We start from the raw sequence: 26,490 nt of genomic DNA on the forward strand, positions 1-26,490 counted from the left end.
CCAGGTTTCGCTGCTGTTGTCTAGCTGATAGCCAGCCTTCAAACTGTTTCAAAGAGGAAAAGAACAAAGAAAATTACAGCACAGGAACAGGCCCTTTGGCCCTCCAAGCATGCGCCGTTCCAGATCCTTTATGTAAACCTGTCGCCTGTTTTCCAAGGATCTGTTCCCTTTGCTCCCTGCCCATTCATGTTTCTGTCTAGATACATCTTAAATGACGCTATTGTGCCCGCCTCGAACGCCTGCGTTGACAACGCGTTTCAGGCACCCACGACTCTCTGCATAAAGAACTTTCCACTCATATGCCTTAAACTTTTCCCCTCTCACCTTGAAATTGTGACGTCTAGTAATCCCCCCACTCTGAGATGGAAAGCTTCCTGCTATCCACCCTGCCTATACCTCTCATGATTTTGTCGACATCAATCAGGTCCCCCGCTTCAACCTCCGTGTTTCTCATGTAAATAATCCCAATCTACTCAACCTCTGTTCATAGCTAGTGCCCTCCATACCAGGTAACATCCTGGTGAACCTCCTCTGCACCATCTCCAAAGTATTCACGTCCTATTGGTAATGTGGCGACCAGAACTGTACACCGTATTCCAAATGTGAATCAAAGTCCTATAAAACTGCAACATAGAACATAGAACATAGAACAGTACAGCACAGAACAGGCCCTTCAGCCCACAATGTTGTGCCGACCATTGATCCTCATGGATGCACCCTCAAATTTCTGTGACCATATGCATGTCCAGCAGTCTCTTAAATGACCCCAATGACCTTGCTTCCACAACTGCTGCTGGCAACGCATTCCATGCTCTCACAACTCTCTGCGTAAAGAACCTGCCTCTGACATCCCCTCTATACTTTCCACCAACCAGCTTAAAACTATGACCCCTCGTGCTAGCCATTTCTGCCCTGGGAAATAGTCTCTGGCTATCGACTCTATCTATGCCTCTCATTATCTTGTATACCTCAATTAGGTCCCCTCTCCTCCTCCTTTTCTCCAATGAAAAGAGACCGAGCTCAGTCAACCTCTCTTCATAAGATAAGCCCTCCAGTCCAGGCAGCATCCTGGTAAACCTCCTCTGAACCCTCTCCAAAGCATCCACATCTTTCCTATAATAGGGCGACCAGAACTGGACGCAGTATTCCAAGTGCGGTCTAACCAAAGTTTTATAGAGCTGCAACAAGATCTCACGACTCTTAAACTCAATCCCCCTGTTAATGAAAGCCAAAACACCATATGCTTTCTTAACAACCCTGTCCACTTGGGTGGCCATTTTAAGGGATCTATGTATCTGCACACCAAGATCCCTCTGTTCCTCCACGCTGCCAAGAATCCTATCCTTAATCCTGTACTCAGCTTTCAAATTCGACCTTCCAAAATGCATCACCTCGCATTTATCCAGGTTGAACTCCATCTGCCACCTCTCAGCCCATCTCTGCATCCTGTCAATGTCCCGCTGCAGCCTACAACAGCCCTCTACACTGTCAACGACACCTCCGACCTTTGTGTCGTCTGCAAACTTGCTGACCCATCCTTCAATTCCCTCGTCCAAGTCATTAATAAAAATTACAAACAGTAGAGGCCCAAGGACAGAGCCCTGTGGAACCCCACTCACCACTGACTTCCAGGCAGAATATTTTCCTTCTACTACCACTCGCTGTCTTCTGTTGGCCAGCCAATTCTGTATCCATGACATGCCAACTCTTATACTTGATACCCCGTCTGATGAATGAAAGCGTGCCGTATGCCTTCTTGACCACTCTATTGACCTGCGTTGCCACCGTCTGGGTGCAATGGACCTGAACACCCAGATCTCTCTGTGCATCAATTTTCCCCAGGGCTTTTCCATTTCCCGTACAGTTCGCTCTTGAATTGGATCTTCCAAAATGCATCACCTCGCATTTGCCCGGATTGAACTCCATCTGCCATTTCTCCACCTAACTCTCCAATCTGTCCATATTCTGCATTCTCCAACAGTCCCCTTCGCTATCCGCTACTATCTGTTTTGCATCGGTTTTGCACAAAACTAGATTTCTGTTCTATTTTTGCAAGTGAATTGTTTCAAATTAGTTGCTGTTCTTTGTAAATCACAATCATGAATGCACATCCAAGCAGTGGGGAGAGGGTGAGAATGGATTTGAGACGTCATGAAGTCGGAGATTTGTTATAATCCGCAAATATTGTCATTATAATTTTTAAAATTCACGAGCATGTCATTGATATTGCTTTCTTGGGCTGCATTTGCTATCCATCCAGAATTGCTGTTGAGAAGGTTGTGGAGAATCGGCCTGTTGAATAGCTGCAATGCACGTGGTATGAATATATTAATGAACTACTGAGGACAGGAGATGAATTGCTTTTACTCAGTGGAAATGAAGGAACAGTCATACAGTTCCAGATCAGGATTCTGCTGATTTTGACAGGGAACATGCAGATTCTGGAGCTGCTGTTTAAATATTTTTGGGTGGTAGGGTTCACACAATTATCAGGTACTGTGGAAGGAGTTTGATGAATTGGTGCATTGTCTCATTGTAACTCCCCATCTCAAACAACAGTTCATTCTCGATCCATTGTTAATTGTAAATTTTCAGTTCGACCGAAAGGAAAAACAGTATTGAGGGATATGGACCAAAGGCATTATGGAGGTAGGCCACAATTAAGTTATAACCTCATTGGATGGTAGAAAGTGTTTGAAGGGTTGAATGGCTGACTTGTTTTCCTATATCCTTACGTAAGAAGGGGGATCAATCAATGGGATGATTTGACTGCATTGCTGTTGTTTATCGATAGTGTTGTCTGAGTCGCACTCGTTCAGCTGAGTGAAGAGTATTTCATTGGCACCCGGATTTGGAGTTTATCGGCAGTGGACAGATGTTGAGAAGTCTACTTGCTGTAGAATCTATTGTCTCTGATCTACGGTTCCAGTCACATTGATTAACATAGATCCAAGAACACTTCAGCAGAGGAACAGGCCCTTTGGCATGCAATGTTGTGCCAAACATGATGCCAAATTTAGCTAAAGCCTTCTGAATGTCCTTGATTCATATCCCTACATTCCTTGTATATTCATGTACGTATATAAAAGTGTCTTAAACGGCCCTATTGTATCTGCTTCCACAGCCACCCCGGCAGTGCTTTTCAGACTCCTACCACTCTCTGTATATAAGAATTGTCTCTGACATCTCCTTTGAACTTTCCTGCTCTCACCTTAAATACATGCCCCCAGTTTTAGACATTTCAAATCTGGGAGAAGGATTACAGTCAGAATCTGTCTATGCATGTCATAAATTTGTAAACCTCTATCAAGTCTTCCCTCAACCTCTGCCACTGCAGAGAAAACAGCCTGAGTCTTTCCAGCCTCTCCTTTCTAGCTCAAGCCCTCAAATCCAGGCAACCTCTTTTGCACCGTATTCAAAACCTCCACGTCCTTCCTGTAACATGACGACCAGAATTGGATACAATTCTTAAGAGTGCAATACTTAAGGCCGAACCAAAGTGTTCTCAAGCTGGAACATGACATCCTGATTCTTGTGCTCGATTCCCGAACTAATAAAGGCAAGCATGCCATGCGTCTTCTTTGCCACTCTATCAACTTGTGTGGCCCCTTTCGGGGAGCTATGAACTGAATCCCAAGATCCCTGTGTACACAAATGCTGCTCAGGGTCCTGCCATTAACTGTATATTTTTCCTTAACATTTAATTTCCCAAAGTGGAGCACTTCACACTTAATGGATTAAAATTCACTTGCCATTTCTGCAACGGATCTGTATCCTTCTGTATCCTTTTATGACTTTCTACCCTAACTACCACTCTACCAATCATTCTATCGTCTAAAAACTTACTAACCCATCCATCTATCTTGTCACCTCAGTCATTTTATATATATACCACAACAGCAGAGGTCCCCGTACAGATCCCTGCAGAACACAATAGTCCTGGATCTGCAGCCTAAAAAGCACGTTTCCACCACCACCCTCTGCCTTCTCTGGGCAAGCCAGTTGTGAATCCAAGCAGCTAAGTGACCACGGACCCCATGGATCTTAATCTTCTGGATGATCCTACGGTGAAGCGCCTTGTTTTAAGCCTTGCTAACATCCATGTCAACAATATCCACCACTCTATCTTCAATGATCACATTAGTTACCTCCTCAAAAAATTCAATCAATTTAGTAAGACATGACCTGCCCTGCACAAAGCCATGCTGACTGTCCCTAATTGGGCCATGCTGTTCCAAATACAGATAAATACAATCCCTAAGAATTCTGTCCAATAGCTTCCCAATGAACGATGAGAGACTCTCTAGTCTATAGTTTCCTGGATTGACCCGATTTACCTTCTTGAACAGAAGAAGAACATTTAGCAACTTGCTCGTCCTCAGTACATCTCCAGTGGTTACCAAGGATACAAAGATATTGCTGAATGCCCCGACAATCTCCTCTCTCACCTCGCTCAAAATCCTTGAGTAGATACCATTGGGTCCTGAGGACTTATCCACCTTAATGCTCTTTCTTGATCTCAAAATGCTGTTATCATATGAGCATGCTCCACACAAATCCCACTATCCTCCACACCCTTCGCCTGAGTGAATAGTGATGCACAGTACTCATTTCGGATCTTGCCCATATCCTCTGCTTCCGTACACAAGTTCCCTCCTTTATCCTGAATGATCCTACTTTCTCACTATTTATCCCCTTGTTTTAGATGTATGCACAGAATGCCTTGGGATTTCCTTCAACCCTCCTTGCCAAGGTCATTTCATCGCCCTTTCTTTTTCTGCTTTTTCTAATGTCGGCCCTGTTCGATTTTAGTTTCCTAAACCTGACATATTTCTGTTTTTGTCCCTTTTGACTAACTTCACAACCTCCCCAATTATCCAAGGGTCTTTACCTCGCCATCCTTGTCCTTCCTCCTTCCTGATCCTAAACTCGTAAGCAGGCCTTTAAACAATTCCCATATGGCAAATGTGACAGCTCCCCCCAATTAACACTCCCCAGCTCCTACCTAAAATTGATATAATTTACTCTCCCCCAAGGTCCTGACTTATCCTTCTTCATAGCAATCTTAAAATTGAAGGAGTTGTGATCACTATTTCCAAAATGCTTTCCCACACTTCTCACCAGTTACCTGACCAGGACAAAGTCCAGCATGGCCCATCTTCTATCCATATACTGTGTCAAGAAACTCTCTTGGATAGACTTAATTAAATTCTTAAGCTCACGGATTCTGTGACAGTCAAAGAGAAGCAGTGAATTTTTCTAACCTCATTTCCAACACCTGGCGCATAGCCTTGCGTGGCTTGGATAGCACTTGTACATTTAAAACAAAAATGTAAGGATGATGTTCAGGTAAGGACATGGAATTTTGTGATGTGGTCATATTCTCTCTTGTTGGAGCTGATTGCTGCTTAGCACTTGTGTGGTGCAAATGTTACTTATCGTTTATCAGGCCAAGCCTGATCGTTGTGCAAGTCTCACTGTATTTTCTCATCATTGATTTCACTGTTGGAAAAGTCATGAATTCTGCTGGACACCTGGACAATATTCAATGAACATTCATGTCTCCACTTTGGTTCAAATGAAGACATGACTTCAACCAGTGCAGGTATCCAGTGAATGCCACTGACTCAATTTTCTATTCCTCTGCTTCACACCACATTCAATCAGAAGTTGCCAGAGTGGAAAGGACAGATTGCACTTTCCTTCCTTTTCAAGCTCAGGATCTCTGATCATATTTGTGGTAAATCCTGAATGAGGTTATGAGAAGTGTGAGCCTGACGAAAAGTAAACTGAGCCTTAGTGTGCAACTGTTTGACAGCACTGTCATCCAGATGTTGCATTACTTTGCTGATGATTGAGAATACATTGAGGCCATAATTGGTCAGCACAATTTGTCTGACTATTACATGATAGGTCATCTTTCTCTGAAATGTGAGTGTCGCAAGTGTTTAAAAATGTACTGGAAAACATTTACTGTTGGTGTGCTGACCTTGGGGCACATTGTTCCAATACAGTTTGTCGGATGCTGCCAGGTGCCATGGCATTTGCAGTATCCCGAACATTCAGTCTTGTCATTGCGTGAAATAACTTGAATTGCGTGTAAGTTAAGATCTGTGATGCCTCCTCAGGATGAGGGCAAGAAGATCATCCAGACTGATGCTCTGAATCGTTTGATCTGCCTCTTCACCTTTTGTTCGTAACATCTTGTAATAACTGCCATGTAGCCTGATGAGAAACTAAAGCTCATCTTGATTCATTTGCATTCGAAGGTACCTATTTTTCCCAAACAAAAGGACCCATCACTGAGCGGGAAGTATGGAGCATGTTATAGACATCAGTGGTGAGACAATGGTGGATCTTGACCAGAAAACCATTGTTGTGTTGGTGAAATGCAAACAAAAATCTATATGATGTAAACTTTATTCTCAGCTAATCCCTTTCTCAAATGACAGATTCTGATGTTGGTTCCTGGAAAGCCTCCATTGTTGGAGGACGAGAAGCCGTATCCAATTGAAGCAGCACAGGCTTCTGCGATGACTGTGGAAACCACTGCTTATGCCTTGCTTCAAGCATTGTCAAGGAATGATATTGACTATGCAACACCGATTGCGAGGTGGCTAACGATGCAACAGAACTATGGTGGTGGATTTCACTCGACGCAGGTAAATGCTTGAGATCACAACAACAGGCATTCAGATATTTCCACTGATCATGTTACTAACTGGTGGTTGTTGCAGTTTGCAATCAAACTGGACACTGCATTTTCATCTGCAGGTTTGGTGCATTGGCACAAATACCAGTTCTTCAATGGTGTTAATCCTTGGTTAAATTCTTACATGCACTTTGCCTGTGCATCACTTTTCCTTTTGGCATTGTCCTTGAGCTTTTAGCTTAAATGTATGTATCTCTTTTCTACCACCACCGCCCCCCGACCGACCCCATTATGGACCTTCTTTTTACCTCGCCTATACCCATATTAATCCAAACAATTTTTTCAGGACCTCCTTCAACCTTCTCTACTCGAAAGAAAACAAGCCAACCTTATCCAGATAAAACAGTGATGCTAGATACAATGGGAACTGCAGATGCTGGAGAATCCAAGAGAACAAAGTGTGGAGCTGGCTGAACACAACAGGCCAAGCAGCATCTCGGGAGCACAAAAGCTGATGTTTCAGGCCTAGACTTTTAATCAGAGATCGGCAACAGTGATGCTGCCTGGCCTGCAGTGTTCCCCCAGCTCCACACTGTGTGATCTCAGACTCCAGCATTGGCAGTTATTGCTAACGCAAACGTATCCAGACTCTCCCAAGAGTTAAAATGCTTCACCCCCTCAGAACATCCTGATGAATGTCCTCCACACATGCTCAAATGCAAACACCTCCTTTCTATAATGGAGAGACCAGAACTGCACTGAGCACTTCAGCTAGGGCCTAACAAAAGTCCTGCACAGCTCTTGAGCCATATGCTTTCTGAACTGTCCCTTTAAGCTGCCATTCCATGTTCAGGAATCTGTGGACAAGCACCCCAAGATCACACCATTCCTCTGATCTTCCTAGTGTCCTGGCATTTCTTTGAATGATTCCTTGCCTTGTTAGTTTGTCCAAATTGCCTTATTGATCAGGGTTAACATTCCATCTACCGTTGACCTGCCCATTTGACCAATCTGTAACTTTGGATTCAACTTGCTGTATTTTTCTGGACCCCCCGAGCTTTACCTTCTTTGCCACGCTCCCATTTGGGACCCTGTCCAAGTCTTTGCTGAAATCTATTTTCACTACATCAACTCCCATCTGCACACTCTGTCACCTCTTTGAAAGAATCATCTAAGTTTGTGAGGCGTGACCTCCCTCTGACAAAGCTATGCTGACGGTCGCTGATCAGACCCCACTTCTTGAAATGGAAATTACGTCTGCCGTTCAGAATTTTCTCCAAGATTTTCCTATCTACTGATGTGATACTCACCGGTCTGTAATACTCTGCTTTATGCTTGTCACGCATTTTGATAAGTGGAACTATGTTACCTGTTCTCCAGTCCTTTGGTACTTTTGAAAGCTCTGTATGAGGGCGAGTGGAATTTTTTCTCTCATCTCCCTGGGCATCGTGGCATACACCTCATCCAAACCTGGGATTTGTCCAATTTTAAATTCACCAAAACACCGAACATCTCCCCAGTCTCTGTTAATTCTGTCCGAGAATTGTGTGCTCCTTCTCACATGGAAAAGCTGATGTGAAATTCTCGTTTAACACCTGACATTGCCCTCCAGTTCAAACCGTTCATTTGCCTCTTCATCCCTAATGAGACCTGGTTTTCCCTGGGTTTTCTCTTTCCCTCTGAGACACTTGCAGAAGATTTTGAGATTCTCCCTCATCCTAATCTTGGTCACCAGTGTTCTGTTGCCCTGTATTTGTTCTCTGATTTGCTGTGACGAGATGCCCCTGCACACTATACATCATCATCATCATGGTGGTTTCTCGCAGATATGGATGACACTCTCCCACTCTCAGGCTGAATTGATCGCCGGCTGCACAGACCGATGCAGCTACCGTCGGCTCTGTTGCACTCGGGGCAGAAGGCAGTCGTGGGAAGGGGTGAGGGAGGTGTTGGTGTGGCTGCATGGCTTCCGCTGCTTCCAAAAGCAAGCCGCAAAGTGTTTGATGCCTTCCCAGGTGCTCTTCAGGCTTTCGGCCGTCTGAGACCGGCGATTCCCAGGTGTCTGCAGGAATGTCGCACTTCGCCATTGAGGACTTGAGTTTATCACCGAGTGCTTCCTCTGCACATCTGGGTCTCGCCTGCTTTTTTGAAGCTGGGATGAGAACATGCGGGGAGTCTCGTGTCAGTCATACAGATGAAGTGTCCAGCCCATTGTAGCTGATCGAGGATGGTCAGTGCCTCAGTGCTGGGGATGTTGGCCTGGTTGACGTTAGTGCGTCCACAGGGACTCTTGTTCCCTTGATGACTGTTCTACACCTCCCTTTTGCTTTTTATCTGGTCAAAGAACAAAGAAAATTACAGCACAGGAACAGGCGCTTCGGCCCTCCAAGCCTGCGCCAGATCCTATTGAAAGTAGCGTGTTGATGCATTTGTGTAATGATTGTGTTTTGGTTGAGCCCTAACACTCAAAGCAGTGTAGGAATGTCTTTGTGCAGCAGGCAAGGTGTCATGAGATTGAGCCTTCATACACTTGCAAGATGTTGAAAATTTGCCATTATTTATTAAAACGGTGATAAATTTCCATGATCAACATTTCTGTTACACCTGAATGATTATCCCGTGGCATGTAAAATCGGAAAGATACGATAAAATGAGACTGGGTCATGCCCTAGTCTTGCGGACTTGGGTCAGCATGCAGGGAGAATGTTTGTATTTCATGTATGTGGAAGTACTGAAATATTTCCATGAATCTAAAAGTCACTTTTCCCTTCATTGAAGGACACAATCATTGCCTTGGAAGCTTCATCACGATACGACATTGCATTTCTGAAGAGGGAAGAAGAAATCAACATGCAAATTCAATTCCATGGTTTTGGAAGTCCCATTGAGAACACGATTCATTTGCGCCGGCATAATGCTCTGACCGAGAAAGAATTGTGGGTGAGTTTGTAGTTTGGAAGATCGCAGCAATTTATGCATCAACTTCTTCATCAATAATGTTCCATTGCTTTCAAACTGCATTTTCCACTCTGCAAGATAATAACTGTTAGAACAAGCAACAGTATCGGTAGATGGTCTATGGGGAATGCAATGTTACAAAACCCAATCCATTCAACAACATATTTCAGATATGTCAACAAATTAAATATTCCAGCAGAGGGATAAAACAAGGAAGATGAGAATGAGGAGGCAATAGCTCTGATGACAAAAGAACACCAACTTACCTTTAACCATTTGAGCAAAAAAGCAGGCACACAAACAAATAATCGTCTAACAATGCACACGTGCAACGGAGGCTACAGGGGGACTAAGAATGCCGAAATGTTGTCATGCGTGTTGCTGAAAGGGTGATTGAAACAGAATCTGTGGTAAATTTGAAGAAATACAGATAATACATCTCAGGATGTTCGAGAAAGAACATTATGGACTGATGCAAATTGTATTGCCCTTTTCAGGAGTGATTCGGGTCATAATGAATTCAAATACCTTCTTCTGTGCTGAAAGCTATCGCTTAGTTGCAGCTGGATCACAATTTCTGTTCCTGGTAGTATTTCGCAAACTGTTAAAAATGAATGTCACTGCATAGAATTCCAAACATGACTCCAATCAGTAGAGAAAATATCCAAGGGGTATGATGAGTTGTATCCTCTCATGTTGAACAATGCAGCTACAGATACAATGGAGGCACTGATGATAATCTTCCAAGAATCCTTAGTTTGTGGAAAATTCTCAGAGGATTGAAAGATTGTGAACATAACACCATTATTTCAAAGATACTTCGACAAAATAGCAAGCCAGTATTGCCAATTTAGGTCAACCTGGGTAGATGTTCATGCCGGCAATGAAAGATGAAATAACAGGGTACTTAGTGTGCTATAACATCCTACAGAGTTAACATCCTTTTATAAAGGGGAAATAATACTTGACAAACTTGCTACAGTGCTTTGAGAAGGAAACAAACATTACTGATGAAGGACCACCAGTTGATGTAGTCCATTGAGATTTCAACAAAGCATTTGATAAGGTACAGCTCATAAGGTGTCTCAAAAGAAAAGAGCCCATGTGTTCAAGAGTAGTTTGTTAGGATGGACAGAGGACTGCATCACAAATAGAAGTCGAGAAGTAGCAGCAGGATGGTAACTTAAAGTCATGTACGGCCACAGAGTGAATGCTGCGGAGGCCGTACACCTCATGTTGACTGGGTTGATTTCGGAAATGGCAGAGGGAATTGCCATGCGTAAGAATGTTGGGCAGGCTGGGACGACATTCATTGGCGTTTATAAGATTTTAAAAAATCTTATTTTTTCAACATTTAAGATTCTTAAGAGACTTGATAGTGTATATCCGTAGAGATTACTCCCATTTGTCAAAGATTTTGCGACCAGAGGCCACATTTTCAAATTGGTTGCCTATTAATTTAGGGGGAGAATTACATGTTTCAGGTTGTAGCAATCTATTGAACACTTTAGCAGAGAAGGTTTCAGAGGTAATGCCATTAATTATATGCTCGGCTGAGATGGCCAGGTTAATTTTTAAATCAAGGAACAACGACAATGAGAGAAGGGTCGTCTTTCCAGTGGAAGATACTTCAAGGATCCCCTTATTAGTAAAGAATACAGGGAGGAATTAAACACATCACTACCACACCATCAGTACCATGAGAGAAGGAGCAGTAGACAATCTAATGGAGTGAAAGCAGCTTAGACTCTTTGCCGTGATGGTTTACTTTCTAGGATTCTAAACAATGAGCTTCAGAGTCGGTGTATGCGTTGATTGTAATTTCCCAAAAAGCTTTAGATTCGAGAGAAGCATCTGAGGGCTGGAAAAATGCCGATGTGATATCCCTATTTAAAAAGGAGAGAGGCAAAAAGCAGATAACTACAACCGAACCAGCCTAACATCTATTGTTGGAAATAGGTGGCAATCAACTGTGAAGAAAATAATAGCAGGACATTTGGAAAATCAGAATCTAATCAAACAGAATCACCACAGCCTGCTGAAAGAGAAATTGTGTCTGGCTAATTTGTTTGGGTTTTTGGAGGAAGTTTTGGAAGGAGAATTAATAGAGGAAAACCAGTAAATGTGTTGTGTTTGGACTTGGAGAAAGCATTTGAGAATATACTCAAAAGTAATAAGCTGAGAGCTGAGGTTTTGAAGGTAGTATATTGCTTTGGATCAGTATGCTTTGCACGTTCTGGAAGGAGAGATCACATCTCGAGTGAAATGCACCAAGTGAATATATATTTTGGGGAACTTGGTGGCAATGCGGTAAGTCAGTGCAGAGTGTAAGAGGTGCCATTTGCTTGCTTTTTTTGCCTGATAGTTTGTAAGCATTTTTTTTTTGAGACAGAGTAAATTGAAGCCAGAATCAGGGACCCGGAGGGTGAATCAGGCTCATTCGTTGGTGATCGCTTCTGGTTTAAGAATCTATTATCGGTAGCTTTCAGATTGAAAGTAAATCGGAGAAATATTTGCAGGCTACAAACTAAAAGACCAGAATGTTTTCAAATCAAATTAAGATCGAAGTAATTGAAATGGAGATGCCAGGCCAGATGATGATTTATACCTACATGAAGGCGGAGTGGTCAGACCCCATACTCCAGCTCAGGGTTGATGAACTGGAATCTCAGTTTTGACCAATCAACAAATCGTGTTGGGCAGAGTTAGCAGGGATTGCTCTGCTTCAGGAGGCAGTCACACATCTTAGATTAACTAGCTGAAACTCGGTCAGTGGCCAGAGACGTGAGACTGTGACAAAGAACAGGGCAGGTGGAAGGATCCAGAATGTAGTGCAGAAGGAACCTTGGCCTTTGATCTTATCTAACAGCTTTGAGATTCTTTCTTCGTGTGTGGATGAGAGTGCAGGGTATAGGGAAGATGAGTAAACTGACGATAGCACTGTGGTACAGGGGGGACATTCAGGAGGGGATAAAAAGTGAAATGTAGTTATAATCAGATGTAGTGTAGTTTGGGGAATGAAAACTGTTCGTTGTGACTAGGATCGAGAGTCTCAAAAGTCGTGTTGCCTGCCTGGTGCCCAGGTTCAGGATATTCCATCTCGGCTACAAAGGAACTTGAAGTGGGAGGAGTAGAAATCCAGCTATTGTGGTACACACAGGTAGAATTGATATGGAAGAAAGAGGAAAGCGGTTCTGCTGAGGGATTATGAGCACCGAGGTGCTGAATGAGAAAGCAGAACCAGAATGGTAATAATCTCTGGATTATTATCTGAGCAATTTGGCACGGTGTGAGCATAATTATAGATGCAAATGCATTGTTTAAATGGTGGCCTGGCAGAAATGTGTTTGAATTCATGGGACATTGGCATCGGTACAGGGAAGGAGTGAGTCATTCTTGGTGTTATAGGCTCGATGAGAATCATTTTGGGACAAGTATCCTGGCAAAATACAGGGCTCGGTCTTGGGGTAGGGTGTTAAAATAAAAAGTGTGGAGCGGGTGAGCTCAGTTGCATGGAAAATTGTGGAAAGAGTTAGAAGCTGGTAAGTGCTCAGCAAAGTTGCCAGAGCAAGTAATAGGACAAAAAGTATGGAAATGGTCAGGAGTCTCACTTCAGCTGCAGCAGATAAGAAGGGTGGCTGTAAATGCCAGACTGAAGATCTTGTATTGAATTGCAGGGAGTGTATGAAACAAAGTGAATGAGTTTGTGGAGCAGATTGAAATTGACAGATACATCACTCTGGGTATCACAGAGAGATGGTTGTTAGGGGATAAGTGTTGGGAACGAAATAGCCAATGATTCATGTCCGATAGAAAGAACAGGCAAATGGACAGAGATAAGAAAGTGTGGAGCTGGATGAGCAGAGCAGGCCAAGCAGCATCTCAGGAGCGAAAAGCTGACGTTTTGTGCCGAGACCCTTCTACTTCTGTGTCTTCATCCTGCTGTGTTCATCCAGCTCCACACTTTGTTATCTTGGATTCTGAAGCATCTGCAGTTCCCATTATCTCCGATACAAATAGACAGAGATGCCAGGGTTGGTTTGTCAGTAAGAAATGAGGTCGCGCTGAAGGAACCACAGCTCTTGTGCTTGTTTTTTCATGACTTGGAGGAAAGAGGTGCATGTGCTGTGGCTAAATTTGTAGATGACTGAAAAAATATTTAGAAAGACAAGGCATGGCACAGAAACAGAGATTTACCGGGATGTTACTTGGATCGGAATGTATTAGCTATAAGGAGGGTTTGGTGGAAATGGTGTGTCGTGATAAATGTAATGAGATCAACCATGATCTCACCGAATGATGGAGGAAATTCAATGGGCCAAATGACTTTTTTTGTGAGTCTTCTTGTTTGACAATGCATTCATGTGTTTTTTTTTCTCTCTTGGATAAGATGTGAAAATGAAATGTATACGCTTCCTTTTCATCTGGGAATAAATAATTATTCTGCACGATTTCCATTGACTAATAGCAATCTGACAAGCATGACAATGTAAAGAAATTTTTAGCTTCTTTTTAATTGTAAAGGTATTCTTTGGAATTAATTCGGCATATATTATTTGCGTCTCAGGAAGTTTGTTCATCACTGCATCTCAAAAAGTGGTGTGTTGTATGACAACAGCTTTTTAAAGATCACTTCAATGGTTGTAACACGCATTAAATTACACTGTTGGCCAATCTGTCCATGATTATTTCATTATCTTATGTTTCAAACAGACAAGGAAATATTGGTGATGCAATTAAGAGTTTGATTCTCAAATATAATTGTTGTTATAGCTTCCGCTTGGAAGAAAGATTCACATCAAATTGACTGGTCAAGGAAATGGGACACTGACTGTGAGTACTTTGAGTGTTTAAGTGATTCCTAAAATCACTTGTTACAAGGTGAGAATGATTTATCCAGATAGTAAGAACTGCCAATGTTGGTGTCTGAGATAACACATTGGAGGAACACAGCAGGGCAGGCAGCATCAGAGGCTGAGGAAAGTTGAGGTTTTGGGTCAGGACCCTTCCTGAGAAATGGAGGGTGGAAGGGAGCTCAGAAACAAATAGTGTGGAGGGGGAGGAGGTGCTGGGGAAGGTAGGTGGGATGGTAATAAGTGAGTACTATCCAGATTGGAACAGATTTTCCCCAGGGGGTATTGAGTACGAATTCCAAATCACTCTCAAAATCTTCGTGACCGTTAACATTGATGTTTTTTGTCTGTGTGTTTCAGTAATTGCATGACAGTTTGACTGGTTCGTTGAGAGTGAGGAACCTATGGACTCTCACACACCAAGATGGAATTTAGTTCGAAGAGTGACTTCAAAATGGTAACTTGCTTTTAAAATCTTGACCGTTTTTGCTGTCCAGTTGAATGAATTTAGTTTCATACTGCTTCAATAGGAATTAGTGTTTAATAGGAACATATTTGTGAAACTTACAGTTCCGCAAGTTTTAGCGTAAACTGGTGGAGACTTTCGGTGCTTGCAAAAAGGCTCACCTCTCCGTTAATACCGAAGGAAAATGGGAGTTCAAAAGTAAGTTCACCCGCTGTCAGGGAATGAAATGTTAATGTTGACTCAAATATAATTTTTAAAAAAGTAATATATTTGTGAAACACTAAACTCAAACGAAAATTTGGATATGCTTGTTTTACAGATGGTTGGATATTGGATTCATTTTAAATGAGGGTGAAGATCACTTTAAATCCAGCATATTTGTGAAGAAAAGAAATAGCATGTCAAATAAAATTAACTGCATGACTCTACATAGCCCTATATGTAGAATTTCTTTCTGAACTGTGAGACAGTTATGATCCCGTACTACCTCAGTGCTCATGGCAAGAGTAAGACTCCTGTTTGACGTGCTATGCACTGCATGGAATGGCGGCAACATCAGATTCATTGATGCTTGAGAATCAAAAGAATATGACGATAAGATTTAAAATCAAAATCTCATTGAACACTTCAAGGAATGTATTACAGGAAGGTGGGGAAAGCATGTATGACGAATAGAAGGTGGTGGCACAGATCAAATAGACCTGTGTGCTAAAACGTATCACAAATTTCACATTGAATGGAACAGTTTAAACAGGCTGGAGGAAGCAAACATACCAGCTCAAACTTTTTGAATTTGTGCATTCTGTTCGTAAACATCAGCAAAATTGTGGGAAACATGTTTATTCTTTCTCTTTTATTGCACAGAACCATACGATTAGACTGTTTTGATGAGGAATTTAAAGATTACGAGTCGTGTCCGTTTGACTCACAGTTTGGTACCATAGGTTGGTACGATCTTCGTTGGAGAAGGAAAAGGGATGTTCCAGATCCAGAAAATCGTCAAACCATTTACTACAAAGTCCGTTTCTGGTTAGTATTAATGAATGCAGTTAACATTTTTAGATTGACATGATTGCACAATGGAGTCAATAAGAAAATTCCATCTGATATTCCACATAAATTTTAAGTGGATATGAAAGCCGCTCATTTCTTTTTCATGCTCTCTGCTGCTTTTAAGAATGGTTGTCTTATTGTCGAAATGTTTAGCTTTGACTCCATGGCTTCTTCCATTAGCTCACACTGAAACACATGTTTCTTCAGCCAAAAATGTACGTTTACCCGGTGTAGCTTGACCAACCTTCCCCTGTGGTCGTTCCCCTGAAATCCCCTGTGGTTGCTCCCCTGAAAAACAAGTATACCGTTTTGGATACTGTTCCGGGGGACTACTTACCAGGGGCATGCGGTAGGGTGCAGATCTCTGGCACCGAGTCTGTCCCTCTTGCACAGAAGGGACGGCGGGGGGACAGGAAGAGAGTGATAGTCATTGGGGACTCAACAGTTAGAGGGACTGATAGAAGATTTGCCAGGAACGAAAGAGACTCACGATTGGTGTATTGCCTACCAGGTGCCATGGTCTGTGATGTCTCGGATCGTCTCTTTCGGGTCCTGAGGGGAGAGGGTGACCAGCCCCAAGTCGTGGTCCACATAGGCACCAACGGCATATGTAGAAAGAGGGATAGGGATGTCAGGCAGGATTTGAGGGAGCTAGGGTGGAAGCCGAGAGCTAGAACAAGCAGAGTGGTCATCTCTGGTTTGTCACCCGTACCACGTGATAGCGAGGCAAAGAACAGGGAGAGATTTCAGCTGAACACGTGGCTGCAGGGATGATGCAGTTGGAAGGGCTTCAGGTACATGGACAATTGGGGCTCATTCTGGGGAAGGTGGGACCTGTACAAACAGGACGGTCTCCACTTGAACCAGAGGGGCACGAATATCCTGGGTGGAAAATTGGCTAGTGCCATTCGGGTGGATTTAAACGAGCTCAGAAGGGGGATGGGAAACTGAGGTGTAGTCCTAGTACACAGGAGGATGAGCGTAGGGAGGACATGGTCAGGACCTCACTATCACAGGAGTGTGCTGGCAGACAGCAAGCTGGATTGAAGTGTGACGACTTTAATGCCAGGAGTATCCGGAATAAGTTAGGTGAGGTTGCAGCTTGGATAGGTACCTGGGACTTCGATGTTGTGGCCATTTCGGAGACATGGATAGAGCAGGGTCAGGAATGGATGTTGCAGGTTCCAGGGTTTAGATCTTTGATTAAGGTCAGGGAAGGTGGTAAAAGAGGGGGAGGTGTGGCTTTGTTGGTCAAGGACAGTATAACAGCGGCTGAAACAACCTCTGAGGACTCGTCTACCGAGGTGGTATGGGCTGATGTTGCCAAGGAAGGTTTGTCGACTGAGTCAGTATGGGTGGAAGTTCGGAACAGCAAGGCAGTAGTCACCTCACTGGGGGTTTTCTACGGACCCCAAATAGCAGTAGGGAGATCAAAGAACTCATTGGCCGGCAGATTGTTGAAAAGTGCAAACGTATCAGGGTTGTTGTTATGGGTGACTTCAACTTTTCCAATATAGATTGAAACCTCCTGAGTGCAGATGGTTTGGATGGAGCCGTTTTTGTCAGGTGTGTTCAGGAGGGTTTCCTTACTCAGTATGTGGACAGGCCGAGGGGGGAGGCCATTTTGGATTTGGTGCTCGGCAATGAGCCAGGACAGGTGTCAGATATCGTGGTGGGAGAGCCCTTTGGCGACAGTGACCACAACAGCCTCACATTTACCATAGCCATGGAAAGGGAAAGGAGCAGTTACAAGGGGAAGATATTTCACTGGGGTCAAGGAAACTATGATGCTATCAGACAGGAGTTGGGAAGTACAGATTGGGAGCAATTGTTCCACAGAAAGGGCACAGCAGACATGTGGAGCTGTTCAAGGAGCAGTTGTTGCGAGTGATGTATAAATTTGTTCCTCTGAGACAGGTAAGAAGGGGTAAGATTTCGGAGCCTTGGATGACTGGTACAGAGGTGCTTCTTGTCGAAAAGAAAAAGGCAGAGTACGTAAGGTGGAGTAAGTGAGGGTCTGGCACAGCTTGAGAGTATGACAGGCCTGCTGGGAAGGAGCTCAAAAGATATTGCCTGTCCAATTGTTACCTGTTACAACCTTTGCGTCCACGCTTGCTCATTCAATGGTGTCAAGATGCCAGCAGTGAGTGTACCTTCTCCATCCCCGAATGCCGTCAGCTCACACAAGACATAGTCCTTACTTAAAATCTTCTGATCAAACAAAGTTCATTGTTTTGGACATTTTAGTTATCTGTCATGAAACGAAAACTGATTCTGACTGGCGTGAACTGTAGTGCAAATGAATATAATCTGCGAAACGAGATTCCTTATGGGCTTGCATCCGCTAGAAATGATTGCTTTTCAAAGACGTTGCATACATACATTTATTTCACCTATCACCTTAGATTATTTTTTTGTTTATGCATGTTGTGTGGGCTTCCAGTCAGGCCCATAAACACAGGTTGATGCAGTCACTGTTATAACACGGTATTGAAGGAGAATTTGTGATCTTTGGAGTTTCATTGCAGTGTATGAAGGAGTGCATCATCAAGCCAGTCCAGATCTCTCCTGGTGACTATATTGTTGCAAGTTTTCAAGTGTTACCGATGGTCACATAAAATATGGCCTTTTTGTTGTTGCGCTATTCATCTTAAATGCACCATATTGAGTATTTAGGCTTGGAAACTATTTCAATTTTTTTGATTTACTTATTCAAAATCATTTATGATTGTTGTCATGATATCTACAAGATGTTATTTTGATTGGACATAGAGGATTGGATCTGTCTTACCCCAACTATTAATGGAAATAATGTATGCGCTTATAAAACCCCTTCTGGGCAAGGTAGTTGCTCAGTGGTTAGAGCTGCTCATGCACTGGGGAGCCAGTTGAGATTCCAGTCTTGGGTAACTATCTGTGTGGAATTGACACGTCCTCCCCGCGTCTGCGAGGGGCTTCTGCCAGTTTCCTCCCATTGTTCAAAGATGTGCAGGTCCTTATATGTGATTTGTGAAGCATTTCTTAAATGTTTCAATCCTGCCAGCATCCAGTGCCTTGGACAAAATAACTGGAGGTGAATAAAAGATACTGAGCCTTTTGACACCATTTCCTGCTGGATTTTCATCAATCCTGCTTTATATCGGTGACAACTTCTATGACCTTTTTTGATGCTATGTCTGAATTGACAGTCTATCTCCAAATATTTGTTGTGCAGTATTTCAAGGTCTCTGTTACAGCATACCCATGAATGCCTACTTCAAAAGATACTTCCATATCATAGAATCCCTACAGTGTGGAAACAAGCCCCTTTTGACCCAACAAGTCCACGGCCACCCTCCAAAGAGCATCTCACCCTGACTCATCCCCCGACCCTTTCCTCAGTAACCCTACATTTCCCATGACTAACACACCTAATCTACACATCCCTAAACACAATGGGCAAGTTTGGCATGGCCCAGACACCTAGCCTGCACATCTTTGGACTGTGGGAGGAAACCAGAGCACCCAGCAGGAACCCATGCAGGCATGGGCAGAATGTACAAACTCCGCACAGAAGATCGCCCAACGGTGGGATCGAACCTGGGTCCCTGGCGCTGTGAGTCAGCAGTGCTAACCACTGAGCCACCGTGCTGCCCTTGGAGTTAGACAGAACTTGCTTGTTCTTGGGTGGCCTCAAACTGCAAACCTCCACTTAGAGGCAAAAGTGCTGACCAACTGCACTCTACTTCACTGGTTTTTGCTTTGTATCATTGAATTCAATCCTTCAAGCTCTGTGATAAATATTAAATTTCCATTGATATGTGAGGGTTGTTTTTAGTACGCAGTATTGGTTTATTATGTTTCATTGGTACATAATGAATATTGTATGTATATACAAATGGGCAAGTTGGTAACGATGCAGTCCGCAGACCTGGAGGATAATAACACTGTCCTCCAATCGCCCACAATGCCCTCTGCAAATTGGTAGAAAACAAAAATTTCTCTTAAATTCATCTCTCCTCCTGTCAGTCGATCAAAATTAATTCAGGATTTTGTACAGGCCAATAACTGTAAGATTACATGGGCCTAAACAAAACTACTGGCTCATATTAGTTCAGTAAAGTGAAAGGGCAACAATAGAGGCAGTAGGAACTGCAGATGCTGGAGAATCTGAGATAAGAAGGTGTAAAGCTGGATGAACAAAGCAGGCCAAGCAGTATCATCCGGCTTTACACCTTGTCATCTTGGATTCTCCAGCGCCAATTTTCTGAAGTAGGGTCTCGTCCCGAAACACAAGCTTTCTTGCTCCTCTGATGCTGCTTGGCCTGCTGTGTTCATCCAGCTCTCCACCTTGGGCAACAATAGAGTATGCTTTAAGTCGCTAGATATGTTATGTGGGTTTGTCTTCCTGAGGGTGGAGTTAGTGGAACCGAAAAAGATGTCTCCCTCACAGCGTTTGTGACACAAGAATTGCATCGTTCCTTGGCGGCCTTTCAACAGAAGAATATTCAGAGATTTGCCGAGTGGTAAGAATGTAACTTCTTTTACTTTATCTCACTTTTTCCAACAATTGGAAAATAGATTTTAGAAATCACGTCGAGCTGATGAAGTGTGAAAAGAATAATAATTCCAAGCAGTGGTGGGAGTTGGTCAGTGAGGTGGGAGGAGTGGATAGGTGGGAGAGAAGGCGGACAGGTCATGGAGGCAGGGATGAGGGGAGGAACTAGTCTTGGGATGAGGCTAGCGGGTGGGGAGATTTTGAGGGTGGCAAAGTCCATATTGAGGCTATTGAGTTGGAAGCTCCCGAGACGGAATATGAGGTGCTGCTCTTCTACTTTCTGGGTGGTATGGTTGTGACACTGGAAGAGGCCCAGGATGGACATGTCGTCCAGGGTGTGGGAGGGGGAGTTGAAGTGATGCAATGATTTGGATATGAAAATAGAAGGTGTGGTTAGTAAGTTTCCCAATGATTCAAGGTGTAGTAGCCAGCCAAGAAGGTCACCTCAGAATGCAATGGGACATTGACAAGGGCCAATAAACTGAGGAGTGGCAGATGGAGTTGAGGTCAGATAAATGTGAGGTGCTCCCTTTTGGAAAGGCAAATCAGGGCAGCACGTATACACTGAAGGTTGTGGGGAGTGTTGCTAAATAAAGAGACGCTGGAGTGCAGTTTCGTAGTTCCATCAAAGTACAGCCACCGGTAGAAAGGATATGAATGAGACATTTGGTGTGCTCACCTTTATCGGTCAGTGCATTGAGTATAGGAGTTGGGAGATCACTTAGCAGCCATGTAGGTCATTGATTCGGCTGCTTTTGGAATACTGCAATCGATTTTGGTCTCCTTGCGAGAGGAAAGTTGTCGGCGCACCATTGAGGGCCGAAGGGCCTATTCTGTGCCGTCTTGTTGTATGTTGTAAACTTGAAAGGGTTCAGAGAGATCTACAAGGATGTTACGAGCATCGGAGGTTGGAGGTATACCGTGGGCTTGAACAGGCAGCTATTTCTTGGAACTTTGGAGTTCAGGGCTGACCATATGGAAGTTTATACAATTACGAGGGACGTGGATAGAGCGAACAGCATGTATGGAATGAGCTGCCAGAGGATGTGGTGGAGGCTTGTACGTTTAAAAGGCATGTGGATGGGTATATGAATAGGACGGGTTGAGAGGAATATGGGCCAAATGCCGGCAAATGGGACTAAATTAACTTAGGATATCTGGTCAACAGAGACAAATTGGGCCAAAGGATCTGTTTCCCAACTGTACATCTCTCTGATTCTAAGTGTCTTTTTTCTTAACCACGTGGCCCATAATGAGAAAACCTTGAATCAGGATTTGGGAATGTGACAATTCTAATTGGATCTGTTTGATGAAATTAACTCTGTAGGTAATGGTGGTTGAATTATGATTTATCAAATTTGAGTTTATTGCAGCATCTTATAGAATAGAGGAGACACATGTAATCAAAATTGAAAATCAAAACTTGGTAAAATTTTGCATTGGAAATACATGACCAGCCATTGGAGGAGATTCATGACCATTGCATTCAAGTGAAAACAACAAATGCGATTCAGTGACTCAGTGAAACTGGATGCAGTGACTCAGTGAAACGGGATGCAGTGACTCAGTGAAACGGGAGGCAGTGATTGTGTGAACTGGGATGCAGTGACTGAGGGTAATGGGATGCACTGACTAAGGGAAATGGGATGTAGTGTCTGCGTGAAATGGGATGCAGTGACTGAGTGAAATGGGATGCAGTGACTGAGGGAAATGGGAGGCACTGACTGAGTGTAATGGGATGCAGTGACTGAGTGAAAGGGGATGCAGTGACTGAGTGAAATGAGATGCAGTGACTGAGGGCAATGGGATGCAGTGACTGAGGGCAATGGGATGCAGTGGCTGTGTGAAATGGGATACAGTGGCTGTGTGAACTGGGATGCAGTGGCTGTGTGAATTGAGATGCTGTGACTTTGGGAATGGAGATGCAGTGTCTGTTTGAAATGGGATGCAGTGAATGAGGTCAATGGGAGGCAGTGACTGAGGGCAATGGGATGCAGTGACTGATGGAAATGGGATGCAGTGACTGTGGGAAATGGGATGCAGTCACTGATGGACATGGGACGCAGTGACTGAGGGAAAAGAGACGCCGTGACTGATGGAAGTGGGATGCAGTGACTGATGGAAGTGGGATGCTGTGACTGAGTGAAATGGGATGCAGAGACTGAGGGAGATGGGATGCAGTGACTGAGTGAAATGGGATGCAGTGAATGATGGAAATGGGATGCAGTGACTGACTGAAATGGGTGCAGTGACTGTGAGAAATGGGATGCAGTCACTGATGGAAATGAGACGCAGTGACTGAGGGAAAGGAGACGCCGTGAATGATGGAAGTGGGATGCAGTGACTGATGGAAGTGGAATGCAGTGACTGTGGCAGATGGGATGCAGTGACTGTGTGAAGTGGGATGCAGTGAATGATGGAAATGGGATGCAGTGACTGAGGGAAATGGGATGCAGTGACTGAGGGTAATGGGATGAGGTGACTGAAGGAAATGGAATGCAGTGACTCTGTGAAATGGGATGCAGTGACTTTTAAATGGGATGTAGTGACTGAGTGGAATGGGATGCAGTGACTGAGGAAAGGAGATGCAGTGACTGAGGAAAGGAGATGCAGTGACTGAGGGAAATGGGATGCAGTGACTGAGGGAAATGGGATGCAGTGACTGAGGGAAATGGGATGCAGTGACTGAGTGAATTGGGATGCTGCGACTGAAGTTAATGGGATGCGGTGACTGTGGGGAATGGGATGCGGTGACTGTGGGGAATGGGATGCAGTGACTGATGGAAATGGGATGCAGTGAATGAGGGAAATGGAATTCAGTGACTGAGATGAATGGGATGCAGTGACTGATGGAAATGGGATGCTGTGACTGAGGGTAATGGGTTGCAGTCACTGAGTGAAATGGGATGCTGTGACTAAGTGAAATGAGCTGCAGTGACTGAGTGAAATGAGCTGCAGTGACTGAGTGAAATGAGCTGCAGTGACTGAGTGAAATGGGATGCAGTGACTGAAGGAAATGGATGCAGTGACTCTGTGAAATGGGGTGCAGTGACTGTTAAATGGGATCTAGTGACTGAGTGAAATGGGATGCAGTGACTGAGGAAAGTAGATGCAGTGACTGAGGAAAGGGGATGCAGTGACTGAGGGAAATAGGATGCAGTGACTGAGTGAAATGGGATGCAGTGACTGAGTGAAATGGGATGCAGTGACTGAGTGAAATGAGATGCAGTGACTGAGTGAAATGAGATGCAGTGACTGAGGGCAATGGGATGCAGTGGCTGTGTGAAATGGGATACAGTGGCTGTGTGAACTGGGATGCAGTGGCTGTGTGAATTGAGATGCTGTGACTGTGGGAATGGAGATGCAGTGTCTGTTTGAAATGGGATGCAGTGACTGAGGTCAATGGGATGCAGTGACTGAGGGCAATGGGATGCAGTGACTGATGGAAATGGGATGCAGTGACTGTGGGAAACGGGATGCAGTCACTGATGGACATGGGACGCAGTGACTGAGGGAAAAGAGACGCCGTGACTGATGGAAGTGGGATGCAGTGACTGATGGAAGTGGGATGCAGTGACTGAGTGAAATGGGATGCAGAGACTGAGGGAGATGGGATGCAGTGACTGAGTGAAATGGGATGCAGTGAATGATGGAAATGGGATGCAGTGACTGACTGAAATGGGTGCAGTGACTGTGAGAAATGGGATGCAGTGACTGAGTGAAGTGGGATGCAGTGAATGATGGAAATGGGATGCAGTGACTGAGGGAAATGGGATGCAGTGACTGAGGGCAATGGGATGCAGTGACTGAGGGAAATGGGATGCTGTCACTGATGGACAGGGACGCAGTGACTGAGTGAAATGGGATGCAGTGACTGATGGAAGTGGGATGCTGTGACTGAGTGAAATGGGATGCAGAGACTGAGGGTGATGGGATGCAGTGACTGAGTGAAATGTGATGCAGTGACTGAGTGAAATGGGATGCAGTGACTGTGGGAAATGGGATGCAGTCACTGATGGAAATGGGACGCAGTGACTGAGGGAAAGGAGACGCCCTGAATGATAGAAGTGGGATGCAGTGACTGATGGAAGTGGGAAGCTGTGACTGAGGGAGATGGGATGCAGTGACTGAGTGAAGTGGGATGCAGTGAATGATGGAAATGGGATGCAGTGACTGAGGGTAATTGGATGCAGTGACTGAGGGTAATGGGATGCATTGTCTGAGTGAAATGGGATGCAGTATCTGTGTGAAATGGGATGCAGTGACTGAGTGAAATGGGATGCAGTGACTGAGGGCAATGGGATGCAGTGACTGAGTGAACTGGGACGCAGGGACTGCGGCAAAGGAAATGCAGTGTCTGTTTGAAATGGGATCCTGCGACTGAAATTATTGGAATGCAGTGACTAAGGGTAATGGGATGCAGTGACTGAGGGTCATGGGATGCAGTGACTGAGGGTCATGGGATGCAGTGACTGAGCGTCATGGGATGCAGTGACTGAGCGTCATGGGATGCAGTGACTGAGTGAAAAGCAATGCAGTGACTGAGCGTAATGGGATGCAGTGACTGTGGGTCATGGCATGCAGTAACTGAGTGAAATGCGATGCAGTGACTGAGGGAAAGGAGATGCAGTGAATGTGGGAAATGAGATGCAGTGACTGAGTGAAATGGGATGCAGTGACTGTTGGTCATGTGATGCAGTGACTGAGGGTAATGGGATGCAATGACTGAGGGCAATGGGATGCAGTGACTGAGTGAAATGCGATGCAGTGACTGAGGGAATGGAGATGCAGTGACAGTGCGAAATGGGTTGCAGTGACTGAGGGAAATGGGATGCAGTGACTCACTGAAATGGGAGTGACTGACTGAAATGGGAGGGAGTGACTGACTGAAATGGGATGCAGTGACTGAGTGAAATGGGATGCAGTGACTGAGGGAAAGGAGATGCAGTGTCTGTTTGAAATGGGATCCTGTGACTGAAGTTCATGGGATGCAGTGACAGGGTAATGGGATGCAGTGACTGAGGGTAATGGGATGCAATGACTGAGGGCAATGGGATGCGGTGGCTTTGTGAACTGAGATGCAGTGACTGCGGGAAAGGAGATGCAGTGTCTGCTTGAAATGGGATGCAGTGACCGAGGGCAATGGGATGCAGTGACTGAGGGCAATGGGATGCAGTGACTGTGGGAAATGGGATGCAGTGACTGTGGGAAATGGGTGCAGTGACTGTGGGAAATGGGATGCAGTGACTGTGGGTAATGTGATGCAGTGACTGAGGGTAATGGGATGCAGTGACTGAGGGTCATGGGATGCAGTGACTGAGGGTCATGGGATGCAGTGACTGAGCGTCATGGGATGCAGTGACTGAGCGTCATGGGATGCAGTGACTGAGTGAAAAGCAATGCAGTGACTGAGCGTAATGGGATGCAGTGACTGTGGGTCATGGCATGCAGTAACTGAGTGAAATGCGATGCAGTGACTGAGGGAAAGGAGATGCAGTGAATGTGGGAAATGGGATGCAGTGACTGAGTGAAATGGGATGCAGTGACTGTTGGTCATGTGATGCAGTGACTGAGGGTAATGGGATGCAATGACTGAGGGCAATGGGATGCAGTGACTGAGTGAAATGCGATGCAGTGACTGAGGGAATGGAGATGCAGTGACAGTGCGAAATGGGTTGCAGTGACTGAGGGAAATGGGATGCAGTGACTCACTGAAATGGGAGTGACTGACTGAAATGGGAGGGAGTGACTGACTGAAATGGGATGCAGTGACTGAGTGAAATGGGATGCAGTGACTGAGGGAAAGGAGATGCAGTGTCTGTTTGAAATGGGATCCTGTGACTGAAGTTCATGGGATGCAGTGACAGGGTAATGGGATGCAGTGACTGAGGGTAATGGGATGCAATGACTGAGGGCAATGGGATGCGGTGGCTTTGTGAACTGAGATGCAGTGACTGCGGGAAAGGAGAAG

At 44.5% G+C, this 26,490-nt stretch overlaps 1 long non-coding RNA gene across 1 annotated transcript; it reads left to right on the forward strand.

Annotated features, from left to right (window-relative positions):
• Positions 1-9,458: 9,458 nt before the first annotated feature.
• Positions 9,459-20,459, forward strand: LOC132207838 (uncharacterized). Its single transcript, XR_009443892.1, has 5 exons — positions 9,459-9,592; positions 14,824-14,920; positions 15,034-15,127; positions 15,794-15,958; positions 20,375-20,459. It is a non-coding gene; the product is annotated as an uncharacterized LOC132207838 (long non-coding RNA).
• Positions 20,460-26,490: the final 6,031 nt, after the last annotated feature.

Source organism: Stegostoma tigrinum, unplaced genomic scaffold (genome assembly GCF_030684315.1).
Source record: "Stegostoma tigrinum isolate sSteTig4 unplaced genomic scaffold, sSteTig4.hap1 scaffold_174, whole genome shotgun sequence".
Lineage (NCBI taxonomy): Eukaryota > Metazoa > Chordata > Chondrichthyes > Orectolobiformes > Stegostomatidae > Stegostoma > Stegostoma tigrinum.